A 14,809-nucleotide genomic window follows, 5' to 3' on the forward strand; every position below is an offset into this window, starting at 1 on the left:
AATTGAAGATTGTCAGCGAGAGAGAGAGAGAGAGAGAGAGAGAGAGAGAGAGAGAGAGAGAGAGAGAGAGAGAGAGAGAATAGGAGTCCGGTAGAGGGGGAGGTCGCGTTTTATGCATCAAAGACTGATATAAACCATGTTTCGATATAAACTTGCATTCAAATATTTAAATTGGAGAACATGTTGTCTGCAATACACACATGAATGGATATATGCGTATATCAAACAAGTTCATTAATTTGACTTTCAACATGTTCATGGAGTACTATAATACTGTACAACATGCTACTCGATTGAGGTGTTCAATTTTGGATTTAGTTCACTATTTTGACCTATTGAACGAGCTATTTCATTGAATCGAGATATAGTAAATCGCTAGCAACGAGCATGTAAAAGCACATTACTCCCGAGCATCATCTCTCCATCTAAAAAAGAAGTGGGAAGCTAATATTTCAAAATTTGATCCGAATCGACTTGGTAAGGTAGACGTGGATGCTCGTTCTCCCAAAATTTGAACAAACCATTAAACATCCTCTCTGCTCGGTGGAATTCGCCCAAGCAAATAAATGGGAGACGCGAAATTACCGTCCTATGTGGGACACGCATCAATTGGCCCGTTGTACATCGAGGGTAGGTTCATAACTTCATACAAGCGCACCTTCTCCTCGGCCGAAATGACATGTGCCGAATAATTCATAAACCATGGTCGGCAAAACACGCTCTCCTCGCCCGAAATAGCTCGCGCCCACTATTTCAAAACACGCTCTCCTCTCCCGAAATCGCTCGTGCCCACTATAGTTCAAAACACGCCCTCCTCGCCCGAAATCGCTCCCGCCCATAGAAGCAAAGTTACTCTACTATCCTCGACCCTCACTACACAGACCCAAGCCGAGAAGCCTATAGGCAAGGGTAGAACTGTAACTCCCCCTCACATTTCAGACAAATGCATCCGTAAGGCATGGTTCCACTCCCCTCACAATTTCCCCCGCCCGCCCCCATTCATACCTCGTGGGCGCCAAATCACCTTCTCCCCGGGAAGCTCCCTTCTCCCGAGCCGCGAAACCTCAGCCCCACCTCCATGGCGCCCCCACCGCACCAATTTCACAGCCGCCCTCCTCCCTAATGCCGGAGATGTTGTCCATTTGCCGTCGTGCACTGGGCCGTGTGCCACTTACTCCATGCTGCTGGTGCTGCCTCGACGACGGCCGCGTGAACCGTACCAGAGCCGATTCACCCCCGCCGTTGTTCACAGTGCTGGAGCGGCTCCAACTTCGGATCTGTCCAGAGTCCTGGCGCTGCTTCGGCGTAGCCGTCAACCGTCGCGACATCGCTCTTTCCCTGCCGCCGATCGCCACCGCAACCGCGCCGGCCTCACCGACTCGGCAGCTGGACCTGCCTACTTCACCATGCCGCCAGATAGGTCGCACCCTCATCTCAAATCACTTTATTTAGGCGTCAGTTGTCTGAATTTTTATTCTGGGTCAATCGATTTGCAATGGGAAGCAGCACCCCTCGAGGCGGCGGAGCTCCTAGGCTGCCGGTTGGCTGGTGTCTAACGTAAAGGTGCAGGGCCGCAAGTTTGCCGTGGAAGCAACGCTTAGATGGCTATCTTTTAGAGTTGCGTGGGTTGAAGGTACTGCCGCCGCCGGATCTGGATGACGGGGAGTCTTTGTGGATTGGCCCGGGGGCAGCGCAACCACATCAGTGCGGTGGGCCGGGGAGCGGGGTTTTGGCCAGGTCCACGGACAACGGAGGCAGGTTGCTCTGCAGTTGGTCGCTGGCTCTTCGGGGAAGATTCCGAACAGTGTCAGCCAGGAGGCACAAGACGGCCAGCCATCCGGCGTAGATCGGACAGTACCAAAATAAAATAAAATTGTGTGACCCCAATTTAGTCTTTAGTCAACAGACATGTGACCACTCTCGTACCTTGCTGTTGATCTCTTAGTGTATTTCTTCAAATCAAAGAGATATGTCGTTCTTAACATTATGTGTTATCTGCATCTTCAGACACACCGTCTTCCGACTCACCGCAGCTGCTCCAACAAGGGAAGCATACACCAGAAGGGAGCTATAGTCCCCACTCAACAGTTCCCTCCATCGAATGCGCGTGCCCGACATGCACATCCACAACAACTGCAGTGCCATCGACAAGTCAGCACATGATGCTCACTCCTATGGATGACAGCCAGATAGGTTGTACCCTCATCTTACTTGTGTGCAACATTTATGGCTTTGTTATTCATCTAAGCATGGAAAATAGATCATCACATTTCACTGTATATTCATGCTGATCTCTTACGGGTCTTGTTCAGGAGTTAACGTTGTTCCATAGTTCAACTAAGATACTTGTTCTTTAGGTAACACTGTTCCACAGTTATCATCCATCAGCCAATGCTATCCCACAGGCTGGTGATTATAGTATTATACCACTTCTAGTATTTCCTATGTTGTTCTTTAATACTTTTGTGTGCCATCTAGTTAATCTCGAGTACAAATGATACACATTTTGTAGCTTTCATCTGTGTTCTCCCTTTAGTTTATGAGACCTGTTGCTGCTAGTTAACCCCAGTCCTACTATTTATGTTGTCTCCTACAGGCACTCATTACATAAATATAACTACTAGTTGTCTTCCATGCATGTCAGATATAATTGCACACACTGATATATCCACAAGAACCTCACAGAGCAATGTAAAGGCCAATAAACTTGATGTCAATGATACCCAATATGATGGAACATGTAAAGGCAGTTCTTCAGAAGACTTGCAGAAATATGATGAATCCTCTTCACCCCACAAGGTCCTTGCTCTAACTTGGCCTGTGATATGGGTACAACATGCATATAATGTCCTGGAGTGTATCTACTCTGTTGCAATGCCATGTGCTTAGCATGCTAATCATGCATGTAAATATGTCATGCCTTCCTGTTTTTCAGTACCTATTCCATTCATGATAACATGTTTTCAAATTCAAGTACTGTCATTCTACTCTATCGCAATGCCATCTGCTTAATTTGGACATCATTCTTCTGAATATCTTATGCATTGTTATTCCTCAGTATGTACTTCATCTGTCTACCATACCATGTTTTTTACATTGAAGTGTTGTTCTAGTGCTCTGTTGCAATGCCATCTTATTTTCCCAATCATACACGTGTATGTTGCCTTAGTTATTTCTGTACGTATTCTGCTAGCATACATTTTTACAGTCAACTAGTGTTTTTTTTGCTGTGTTGTCCTGTCGTATCCCTAGCTCTTACACCATACTCCCTCCGTCCAGATTACATGTTGCCGAAATGGATTAAAAAGGATGTATCTAGAACTGAAATACACCTAGACCCAACCATCTTTTTTCCGGATGGAGGGAATACATGTCAATATGTCATGCCTTTCTATTCTTCAGTACCTATTCCATCTCTCTGCTGCCGCATGTTTTATAATTAAAGAACCATTCTTCTATACAAGGCATGCAAGGGGAAGACGACTATGTTAGAATCTGAAGGGTTACAAACAAGGCCTTTGCAAAAGATCCAAACACCAGGAGATAATAAACCAACTCCAGTTTTTATAGATACTACTCCAGCATAGAGAAACCCAACTCCTACTGATAATAAGCAGATTCCAGTGGCCAAAGAACTAGTCCGCTCCAGTCCAGCAAAAATATGTCAACTCAATTCTAAGAAGCATGTGCCTATCCTTGCATCATGAAATTTTATAGCATGCTGATCATATTTTCTACATGTTTCTTACCCATCTCTATTTTAGAAAATAAGCTTAACAGATAGAAGATTTTCTGCAATGGTATCATTTATGAGGAAAGATTCTTGTAGGAATTCTCTATGCTCCAATGTAGATGTAAGTACCTGTTGTATATCACTATATTTTTACATCAGCATGCATTTTGTTAATCGGCGTGAATCCAACCTTTGTCTGATCCAAATTTAGTTGTAGCAAAATGTATGATTAAAGGCCACAATGTTGATTTTTGCAAGGAAAACTGCCTGGTAGTTTTGCATCCTGAGCTGCATGAGTGTACTATCTCATATCAGTGGGTTTGAATACTTTGGTTCTACAGTGGGTTTTTCAGTGTTTTTTTACTGTGTTGTCCTGTCGTATCCCTAGCTCTTACATCATACTCCCTCCGTCCGGATTAAATGTTGTAGAAATGGATAAAACTAGATGTATCTAGAACTGAAATACGCCTAGACTCATCCATTTATTTCCGGATGGAGTGAATACATGTCAATATGTCATGCCTTTCTATTCTTCAGTACCTATTCCATCTCTGCTGTAGCATGTTTTATAACTGAATCACCATTCTTCTATATAAGGCATGCAAGGGGAAGACGGCTATGTTAGAATCTGAAGGGTTACAAACCAGGTCTTTGCAAAAGATCCAAATGCCAGGAGATAATAAACCAACTCCATTTTTCATAGATATTGCTCCAGCATAGAGAAACCCAACTCCCACTGATGATAAGCAGATTCCAGTGGCCAAAGAACTAGTCCGCTCCAGTCCAGCAAAAGAATGTCAACTCCATTCTAAGAAGCGTGTGTGTATCCTCGCATCATGAAATTTTATAGCATTCTGATCATATTTTCTGCATGTTTCTTACCCGTCTCTCTTTTAGAAAATAAGGTTAAACGATACAAGACTTCCTCCATTGGGATCGTATTCGAGGAAAATATCTTGCGGGAATTCTCTGTGCTCCAGTGCTGATGTAAGTACCTGTTGTATATCACTATATTTCTACATCAGCATGTATTTTGTTAATCAGCGTGAATCTAACCTTTATCTGATCTAAAATTAGTTGTAGCAAAATGTTAAAGGCGCCAATGTTGATTTTGTTAAGGAAAACTGCCTGGTAGTTTTGCCTACTGAGCTGCATGAATGTGCTATCTCATATCACGCACATTACTGAATTGTAGTGCTTCTCTGGTTGCCCATTCATTCATTGTGTCAATGTTGCTTTTGTATTACCTTACCTGGCTGATGATAGCTGTGCCATATTGTGTTAATTTGGTGTTGGCTAGTTGCCCAAACGTTCGTTGTGTTAATGTTGCTTTCCTATTATCTGACTTGGCCAATGATAGCAATGCTAGTGTGTTAATTTTGTGTAGGCTGCTGAAGATAAGAAGACAAACTCTGAAAATAGCAAGGCAACCCCATTGTTTCTTTCCAGTAAATCTAGGCCAGGTAATATGGCAATAACTCATGATTAATCTGTTTGGTTCCCGTCCTAATTTATGTTATGATGCAGTGGTCAAGACACTCTCCACTATCTGAATCTGTTCAGTATCCTCTGTTTCGAATGCAACGGAATAAATGTATGTTTGTGAACCAATTAATGGCTAAAGCAATGATGGAAATGGTGGATGAATCAGAGGTGCAGAGTCGTGCGACACAACAACTGATCAATGTTTTCAGAGACAGTGTGGCAAAGCAGCAAGAACTTGCCCACATGCTTATGGGTGTCATCTGTGCTGAGGTTGCAGATTGTGACGTTGTAGATGGTTAGGTTCTACTCATTTATTTGCACTGGCATCAATCTTTGATTGCCCAGTGGATGTAATTTCCTATAATATATTCTGGATGTGCAACGTTATTCCCTGTATGTCGTACCTTTGCTCGTCGTAATGGGCTCAAATTATCTAATTTGGCCTAAAGACATGAACGAACTTTAGTGGGCCCATTAAGTTAATGGGCCGTTACTAGGACGAAAGTTAATGGTCGGCCCTCTTACCTCCCGGGTCGTTAACAGGCCGACATCGAAGCGGGCAACAGGTGGCCCCAATTTATTTCACGGGCCGTTAACAGGCCATTACTAAGGTTGGGCTACATATGGCCCAACTATACTGTAGGCCTTTAGCAGGCCGAAAGAGACAGTGGGCTTGTATTGGACCATGCAGAGCATGGGCCGCTAAGAGGCCAAAAGTCAGGTCGTATTGTAAACGGCCCAACTGTGTTGTGGGCCTTTAGCAGGCCGAAAGAGAAACCGGGCTGGTATTGGACCATGAAGGGCATGGGCCATTAAGAGGCCAAAACTAAGGTCCGACTACAAATGGCCCAACTCATTTATGGTCCGATAACAGGCCGAAAGGCACATAGGGTCGGGAATTGGCCCAACACTTAAATGGGTCACTAAAAGGCCAAAACTCAGGCCCGACTACAATTGGCCCAACTGATTTATGGGCCGTCAACAGGCTGAAAGTGACACCGGGCCAGAAATTGGCCCAACACTTAATGGGCCGCTAAAAGGCCGAAACTCAGGTCCGACTACAAATGGCCCATCAGATTTATGGGCCGTCAACAGGCTGAAAGACACATCGGGCCGGAAATTAGCCCAACATTTAAATGGGTCGCTAAAAGGCCGAAAGATGTACATCCTGAAAATTGGCCCATCCATTAAATGGGCCGTTAACAGGACGAAATCTCATCAGGCCGATATTGAGCCCAAATATATAGCGGGGTATTAACGGGCTCGAACTGACGATGGGCTGCAATGGTGTCAAATCTTTAACGGGCCGAATTGGCACATCTCGTATGGGTCGTGGGCTTAAATGGACCTGACACAAGTAGGCCTTATATGGGCCGGCCTGCTAATTTTTACTGGGCCGACCTTTTTCACCGGAATGGGCCACTGTTGGGCCGTGCCATGTGTCGACCTATCATAGGCGCCTCCTGTCCAATGAGTGGATGACATCTGTCCCAACGATGAGCCGACACGTGTTTCCTCTAGCCAATGATGATTTTACACATGGAAAATCCCCATTGGTCGGGGCTGTTAATGGGTTATCGGATCCAAAACCCGACCCGATAGCTTAACGGTGTTTCGTTATGGTGGATACCACGTGTCGGTCACCCTTGACGAAAGCACTTCTGTGACGCACGATTTATCGTCATGGAAGTGGACACTTCCGTGATGATAATTTTGGTAATGTCATGGAACACTTCTACGACAGCACAGGTATGACTATCTTGATTTTGTCATAAATTTGTCATGGATGTACATGCATGACAAAAAATGCGACCTACTGTGACAAACACGTATCATCACGGAAGTGTATTTTTTTGTAGTGGGCAGAGCTTGTGGGCTTGGAGGAGGTCGACAGGGGTGCGGAGCCATAGGGTGCGCCACCGCCGGGAAACGGCGGCTGTCCTCGCCCGATTTCTAATTGGGAGGAGGGATATGAGGACTATCAACATATCATCGGGGAGGTTGTTGATGAAGTCTAGGCCTGTTGGAGTCGCTTGCGGTTCTTTCTCGATCCGTCTCCACTTGTTGTGAGCCTCGTTCTCCACCTTGTCGGCGGGGACAGGAACCACTATCTCCATATTCACATCGTGCTCTGGTGCTTCAGCAGCCCCGGCGTCGCCACTCCCTCCGATGGGGCGCTTCGGTGGCATCCTCGTACACTGATGGATTTCAGGACTCAGAGCGGCATCGAGGATGCGGGCGGAGAGAGAGAAATTGTGTGTGTGGCGAGGATGGGGGGGTGCGGCCGCTCGGCGGTGCCATTAATATAGACCAGTGGGAGCGAGGCGGGCGGTGGTCCAAGGCTGTCTCACTTCCCGTTGAGAACGACTGCTTAATCTCTAGTATAAATGAAATCTATGCTTAATTACTGAATTTTAGTTGCAAAAAATAGATAGTGATATTGATTTTTAGCTCCATATTTTGACAAATCGCAGTGTCTCTTGGCTTAGCGCCGAAGTCTGGCTTTAATTTGCATACCGTAATCTGAACCGTTTGCGTTGAAGAGATGCATAGGTTCTGCATTGAACAGCTTGTACGCTTGCTGGTGAGCCTGCGCACCGGACTGCGCTCGCACGCCTCCCGTTCAGTCAAGTAGCTGTCCACACAGCACCTCCTATAGCCATTAAAACCAAGATACGTGGCGTCACATGAATGGTTAACCGAACGCACAGGGTTTGAATTATACAAATGTTTGAGATATTAAAGTGGCAGCTATTTTTTTCAAAATGCCTTTGTTGGCTGTCATTATTCAAGTGCGCCTTCTCTCAAAATGGACACAAAAAATACCACAGCATGTCAGGTGCCCTTCCATGATAGCATGCCAAGTTTCATGAATTTCATACGAGTTTTGGATTTAGTAGAATTCAAAAAACCAGGCTTCTCAATGTTTTGCCGGCAATCTACGGTGCCCTGGTGTTTGAAATTCAATCCCATTTCTTGCATGGGACCTAAGCATGCACCCAAGGACACATATTTGATTTTTCAACCAATTTATATGCACTGGAGCATGCACATGTAGTTCAGATTTAAATTATGCGCTTAAATGAATTAAAAACTCAGTCAATGCATAAAAATGTCCAAACAAACCCCGAAAAATCACCAAAATTGACACAACACTCCTGTTGTTCTATGTTGACACGAGAAAAAACTTGAAAGAAATAACAGGCAATGGATATCATTTCGTCCCTAAAGGTGGGACGTTCCCTACCGAAAACCATCATGCTAGTTGTGAGTGTTGGGGAACGTAGTAATTTCAAAAAATTTCTACGCACACGCAAGATCATGGTGATGCATAGCAACGGGAGGGGAGAGTGTTGTCCACGTACCCTCGTAGACCGAAAGCGGAAGCGTTAGCACAACGCGGTTGATGTAGTCGTACGTCTTCACAATCTGATCGATCAAGTACCAAATGCATGGCACCTCCGAGTTCAGCACACGTTCAGCCCAATGACGTCCCTCTAACTCCGATCCAGCCGAGTGTTGAGGGAGAGTTTCGTCAGCACAACGGCGTGGTGATGATGTTGATGTTCTACCGATGCAGGGCTTCGCCTAAGCACCGCTACAGTATTATCGAGGTGGACTATGGTGAAGGGGGGCACCGCACACGGCTAAGAGACGATCAACTTGATCAACTTGTTCAACTTGTGTGTCTAGAGGTGCCCCCTGCCCCCGTATATAAGGGAGCAAGGGGGGAGGCGGCCGGCCTAGGAGGAGGGCGCACCAAGGGGGGAGTCCTACTCCCACCGGGAGTAGGACTCCTCCTTTCCTTGTTGGAGTAGGAGAGAAGGAAAGAGGAGGAGAGGGAGAAGGAAAAGGGGGCTGCACCCCTTGTCCAATTCGAACCAGAGGGGGGCGCAGGCCTCCTTCCTTTTGGCCTATCTCCTCTATTCCCGTATGGCCCAATAAGGCCCATATACTCCCCGGCGAATTCCCGTAACTCTCCGGTACTCCGAAAAATACCCGAATCACTCGGAACCTTTCCGAAGTCCGAATATAGTCGTCCAATATATCGATCTTTACGTCTCGACCATTTTGAGACTCCTCGTCATGTCCCCGATCTCATCCGGGACCCTGAACTCCTTCGGCACATCAAAACATATAAACTCATAATATAACTGTCATCATAGTGTTAAGCGTGCGGACCCTACGGGTTCGAGAACAATGTAGACATGACCGAGACACGTCTCCGGTCAATAACCAATAGCGGAACCTGGATGCTCATATTGGCTCCTACATATTCTACGAAGATCTTTATCGGTCAGACCGCATAACAACATACGTTGTTCCCTTTGTCATCGGTATGTTACTTGCCCGAGATTCGATCGTTGGCATCTCAATACCTAGTTCAATCTCGTTACCAGAAAGTCTCTTTACTCGTTCCGTAATACATCATCTCGCAACTAACTCATTAGTTGCAATGCTTGCAAGGCTTAGGTGATGTGCATTACCGAGAGGGCCCAGAGATACCTCTCCGACAATCGGAGTGACAAATCCTAATCTCGAAATACGCTAACCCAACAAGTACCTTCGGGGACACCTGTAGAGCACCTTTATAATCACCCAGTTACGTTGTGACGTTTGGTAGCACACAAAGTGTTCCTCCGGTAAACGGGAGTTGCATAATCTCATAGTCATAGGAACATGTATAAGTCATGAAGAAAGCAATAGCAACAAACTAAACGATCAAGTGCTATGCTAACGGAATGGGTCAAGTCAATCACATCATTCTCCTAATGATGTGATCCCGTTAATCAAATGAAAACTGATGTCTATGGCTAGGAAACTTAACCATCTTTGATTCAACGAGCTAGTCAAGTAGAGGCATACTAGTGACACTCTGTTTGTCTATGTATTCACACATGTATTATGTTTCCGGTTAATACAATTCTAGCATGAATAATAAACATTTATCATGATATAAGGAAATAAATAATAACTTTATTATTGCCTCTAGGGCATATTTCCTTCAGTGAGAAGCATATACCCAAACCTGCCCCAAATGGGACAAAATTTGTACCACGGCATGTTGATGCCCTTCCATGATAGCATGCCAAGTTTCATGAATTTCAGACAAGTTTTGGATTTACTAGAATTTAAAAACCAAGCATCTCAATGTTTTGCCGGCAATCAATGGTGCCCTGGTGTTTGAAATTCATTCCCATTTCTTGCATGGGACCTAAGCATGCACCCAAGGACAAAGATTTGATTTTTCAAAGAATTTATATGCACTGGAGCATGTGCATGTAGTTCAAATTTGAATTATGCACATAAATGCATTGAAAACTCACTTAATGCATAAAAATATCCAAACGAACCCTGAATAATTCCAATTCTTATATGATCACTGCAGATAAAAGGTCTAGCAATTCAAACACCATCCATGGCCGCTGTGACCCCATTATGTAATTCAAATCAAGACGAAAAATCAAGTAGATCCCACACAGTTTATTATAACCGACCATGTGAGATGCAGCACAAAATATCTTCAGACCGTGTCTAAATAAGGGACCGTGTCTGATGACACTTTGCGCACCAGTTTTTTGGCTGAAGCGATTCCAAATTTTCGGATTTCGTAGAAATATATACCTCCCCGCCCCCTCCCCCTTACCAAAAGCCACATTTCCCCCTCTTTCCGCCTTCCTTTCCAAGTTGAAACCTTCACTCCTTGCTTGCAGCGCCGCCGCCTCCTCGCCGGCGACCTTCCTTCATGTTGCTTGGCCTCGCCTATCCAGGCAGGTAATCCACACCCGACCCCCATCCTCCTCCTCCTTCCACATCCCACATGCCCCGGCCGCCGGTGCGAGTGCGACACCTTCCACCCAAATCACCGACCCCTCCACCAAATAAGCACAGGCCTAAGCCTTAGTGCATGCAGTATAGCCAGGACCTCAAGAAGCATTTGGCAACGGAGAAGGAAATCACGGCCGCACGCGCGGATGAGGTCGCGATGGCTGCCATTCGTGCCGACCCCCAGATCTTGGAGGAGCACCTCGCCGTGGAGGCCACCATTGATGCCTCGCACACCGACGCCGGGACGGGTTGGCTTCTTTAAACGACAGTTTGTGGCATTTTCTCGAGGCCATCGTCAGTGCCTTCGACAAAGACTACGAGGTGTTTTCTTAGCGTGCACATGCTTACCTCATCTCGAGAGCCAGAAGGTTGGTGCCCGGAGTGGCTCAAGCAACTCACCACTACAACGAGGGCACCCACGATGCGGTGGCCTCGCCCTCTTCCATGTCCAAGGAGCCAATCGTCATCGATATCTCCGACAATGAGGAGTAGCTTGTCTTATTAGCTCAATATAAGGACCCACGTTCAGTTCCCTAGCTACTGCCTTTCCTTAACAAATTCTAGTGAATTGTGCTATCTACTTTCACCATGCAATCTTCTGCTATAGTGTATATGTTCTATATGTCGTGCAATGTGGTGTTCAATTAACTGCTTGGTTCAATTCTGCAAATGTGATGTTCAATTCTTTAGGGTGCAATATTTCCAAGTTGTTAAGCATGCTTGGTTTGGTTAACTATCTGATCCTCTATTAGGAGTATGTTATATTGTTCAATTGGTGTTTACTTAACTGCTTGGTTCATTTTTTGTGGCTTGGTTCACTTGTTGTGGTGTTTAGATAACTTCTTGGCTCAATTCTACAATGCGATGTTCAATTGTTGTGGCTGCATTTTGTTATTGTATACCATGTGAGGAATAAATTGAATTTGTTTGTACTAAATACATGAGAAACAAATACAATTTCTATATTTCCAAGTTGTTAAGCATGCTTGGTTTGGTTAACTGTCTGATCTTCTATTAGGAGTATGTTATATTGTGCAATGTGGCGCTCAGTTAACGTTTGGTTCATTTGTTGTGGTGTTTAGTTAACTGCTTGGTTCAATTCTGCAATGCGATGTTCAATTGTTGTGGCTGCATTCTCTTATTGTATACCATGTGAGGAATAAATCAAATTTGGAGGTACTAAATACATGAGAAAGAAATACAATTGCTATATTTCCAAGTTGTTAAGCATGCTTGGTCTGGTTAACTGTCTGATCTTCTATTAGGAGTATGTTATATTGTGCAATGTGGTGCTAAGTTAACGTTTGGTTCATTTGTAGTGGTGTTTAGTTAACTGCTTGGTTCAATTCTGCAATGCGATGTTCAATTGTTGTGGCTACATTCTGTTATTGTATACCATGTGAGGAATAAATCGAATTTGGCTACACTTAATACATGAGAAACATATACAAGTGCTATATTTCCTAGTTCTTAATCATGCTTGGTTTGGATAAATGGGTTTTCCACGTGGCTTGAATTAAGGTGATGAATCTGCAATGTGCTTATTTATCATCAACATATTTTACTGATAGCATGCGAACCCTTACTTCACCTGATGACTAACTACCTTATATGTGTTGCAGGGAAACAATGGGAAGCACTGAGGTTTACAAGATGCTACTAACTATTATACCTTGCCTTTTTGTATTCCTTTGCCCCATTTCCAATATAGAGAAGATATTTATGCACATCCTTGTTTTCAGGCTTCACTGATGATTACCTCTCCAACCACTTCTCTAGTCAGGAGGCGAGGAAAGTTTTCATACAACACCGATGGTTCAATATTGAAGTGTTCCTGAAGAGGTCGAAGGATGGACGATCAATCATCCACAGGCACTTGCCTAAAGTTGCAAAGACCTTCAACATGAATGAAGGCTCAATATTTGCCTTCCGCTTCCGCAGTTTTTCAGATGAGATGCATCTCTCTATGTACCATCTATGATGCTAATTTTGAAAGGTTCTAGATGTTGCATGTGAAACTTGCTGCTGGTGCAGTTGTGTAATGGGGTAGCTGAGTGCTGAAGCTATATCATGTTGTACTCTGATGTATTTCAATTATGAAATACTGCTTCCTTAATATGGAAATGGAATATATTATGTGCTTAATATGAATGTCAATTAGATTAGTAAATGGATTATTAATAATAGGGCAATTAGCCTTCTAATTGGCCAATTAGCTTGCTAATTGGGTTTTCCTATTGTAAACGGTTAATGAGAAACCACCGTGGGCGATGACCTCAGGAAACACACACAGTTTCTAGGAATAGACTGTGTTGGATCAATGAGCAATCACACACGACATTCTCATCAAAACTGTTTGCGTTATGCCACCTTGCACAAACGTTTTCCTTGTAGTGACTGTGTGGGATGTATATACGAACATAAACGTTTAGTGGTGACTGACTGCGTGGGACGTACTTACGACCGGAAAGGATTTCACCTGTATAATTATAGTTTTTAGCACTACTGTATGTATTTCTGTATTTGAGTGCTCGCCGGTCGCACATGACCTCATTTTGTCGAGCATGTGTGCCAGGAGGGCATATCCCCAACGGCTCCTGGGTCATGTGGGAAGGACCCCCCTATCGCTCACACTCACTTGGCGACGGTTCCGAATGCCGTCGTGAAAAGGGGTTAAAAACAGTTTGTTTAAGACAGGCGCGCACCAGTAACACCATGCCAAGTTTCATTATTTCCAGGCGAGTTTTGGATTTACATGAATTATAAAACCAAGTTTCTCGATGTTCTCGGCCGAGTCATGACGCCAAGATGTTTGAATTTGATTCCCATTTATTGCATGGTACCTAGAAATTCACCCAAGGACACACATGTGATTTTTTAACCAACTTTGGTGCACCGGAGCATGTGCTTGCAGTTCAAATTTGGATTATGCACATTAAATGTCCAAAAACTCAATTAATGTGTAAAAAAGGCCAAACGAACCTGAAATAATTCCAAAATTTAACAACACACTCATATAGTTCTATGTTGCCTCTGTAAAGAAAATCAGGGGGAGGCAGTGTATATCGTTTCGCACACAAAGGCGACATGTTCCCTCTCAGAACCACGAGGCTTGTTGAGAGAATCTCCGGTTTTGCAAGAAGCTTATACCAAAACTTGTCCCAATTCAGCCAAAAAATATAATATGAAAATAGGGTTTAGATTATCCCGAACATCTTGCTACCTAGACCAATGTACTCTGATTTGAATTCAACATAAAATGGATACAAAAATATTTGAATTGGAGATCATATGGTACATGTAGTTCATTGTGAAATATGATTACTGCTATATGCATGTTTTTTGTTTTCAAGATAATATTTAAATTATTGTATAACTTGACAACAATCATATTCAAATAAGGAAAATTGATTCTAATTTAGTCCATATGGTAGACAACAATATATATGTTCATAGGGTGGAGTGAAATATTCATATATGATGGAAGATCAAAATGTAGGACTACATCCATTATAAACTACAAGGTCACCTAACGATATATCCGATTTCAACATAACATGGATTGAAAAATTGGAATTCGAGATCCTGGCATCTGTAATCATATAAAAAGGGACATGACTCTTTCTTTTGGTGGGAATTGATTCGTTTTTTGTTGTTGTTGAGGGAAGTGCCAATCGATTTGGTACTGTACAGGGTAATCTTGTTCTCCTAATTTTTTTTACATTTTTCTTGTAGTTTTTTTAATGACATCTCTAGCAATGT

This window comes from Triticum aestivum, chromosome 5A (genome assembly GCF_018294505.1).
Source record: "Triticum aestivum cultivar Chinese Spring chromosome 5A, IWGSC CS RefSeq v2.1, whole genome shotgun sequence".
Classification (NCBI taxonomy): domain Eukaryota; kingdom Viridiplantae; phylum Streptophyta; class Magnoliopsida; order Poales; family Poaceae; genus Triticum; species Triticum aestivum.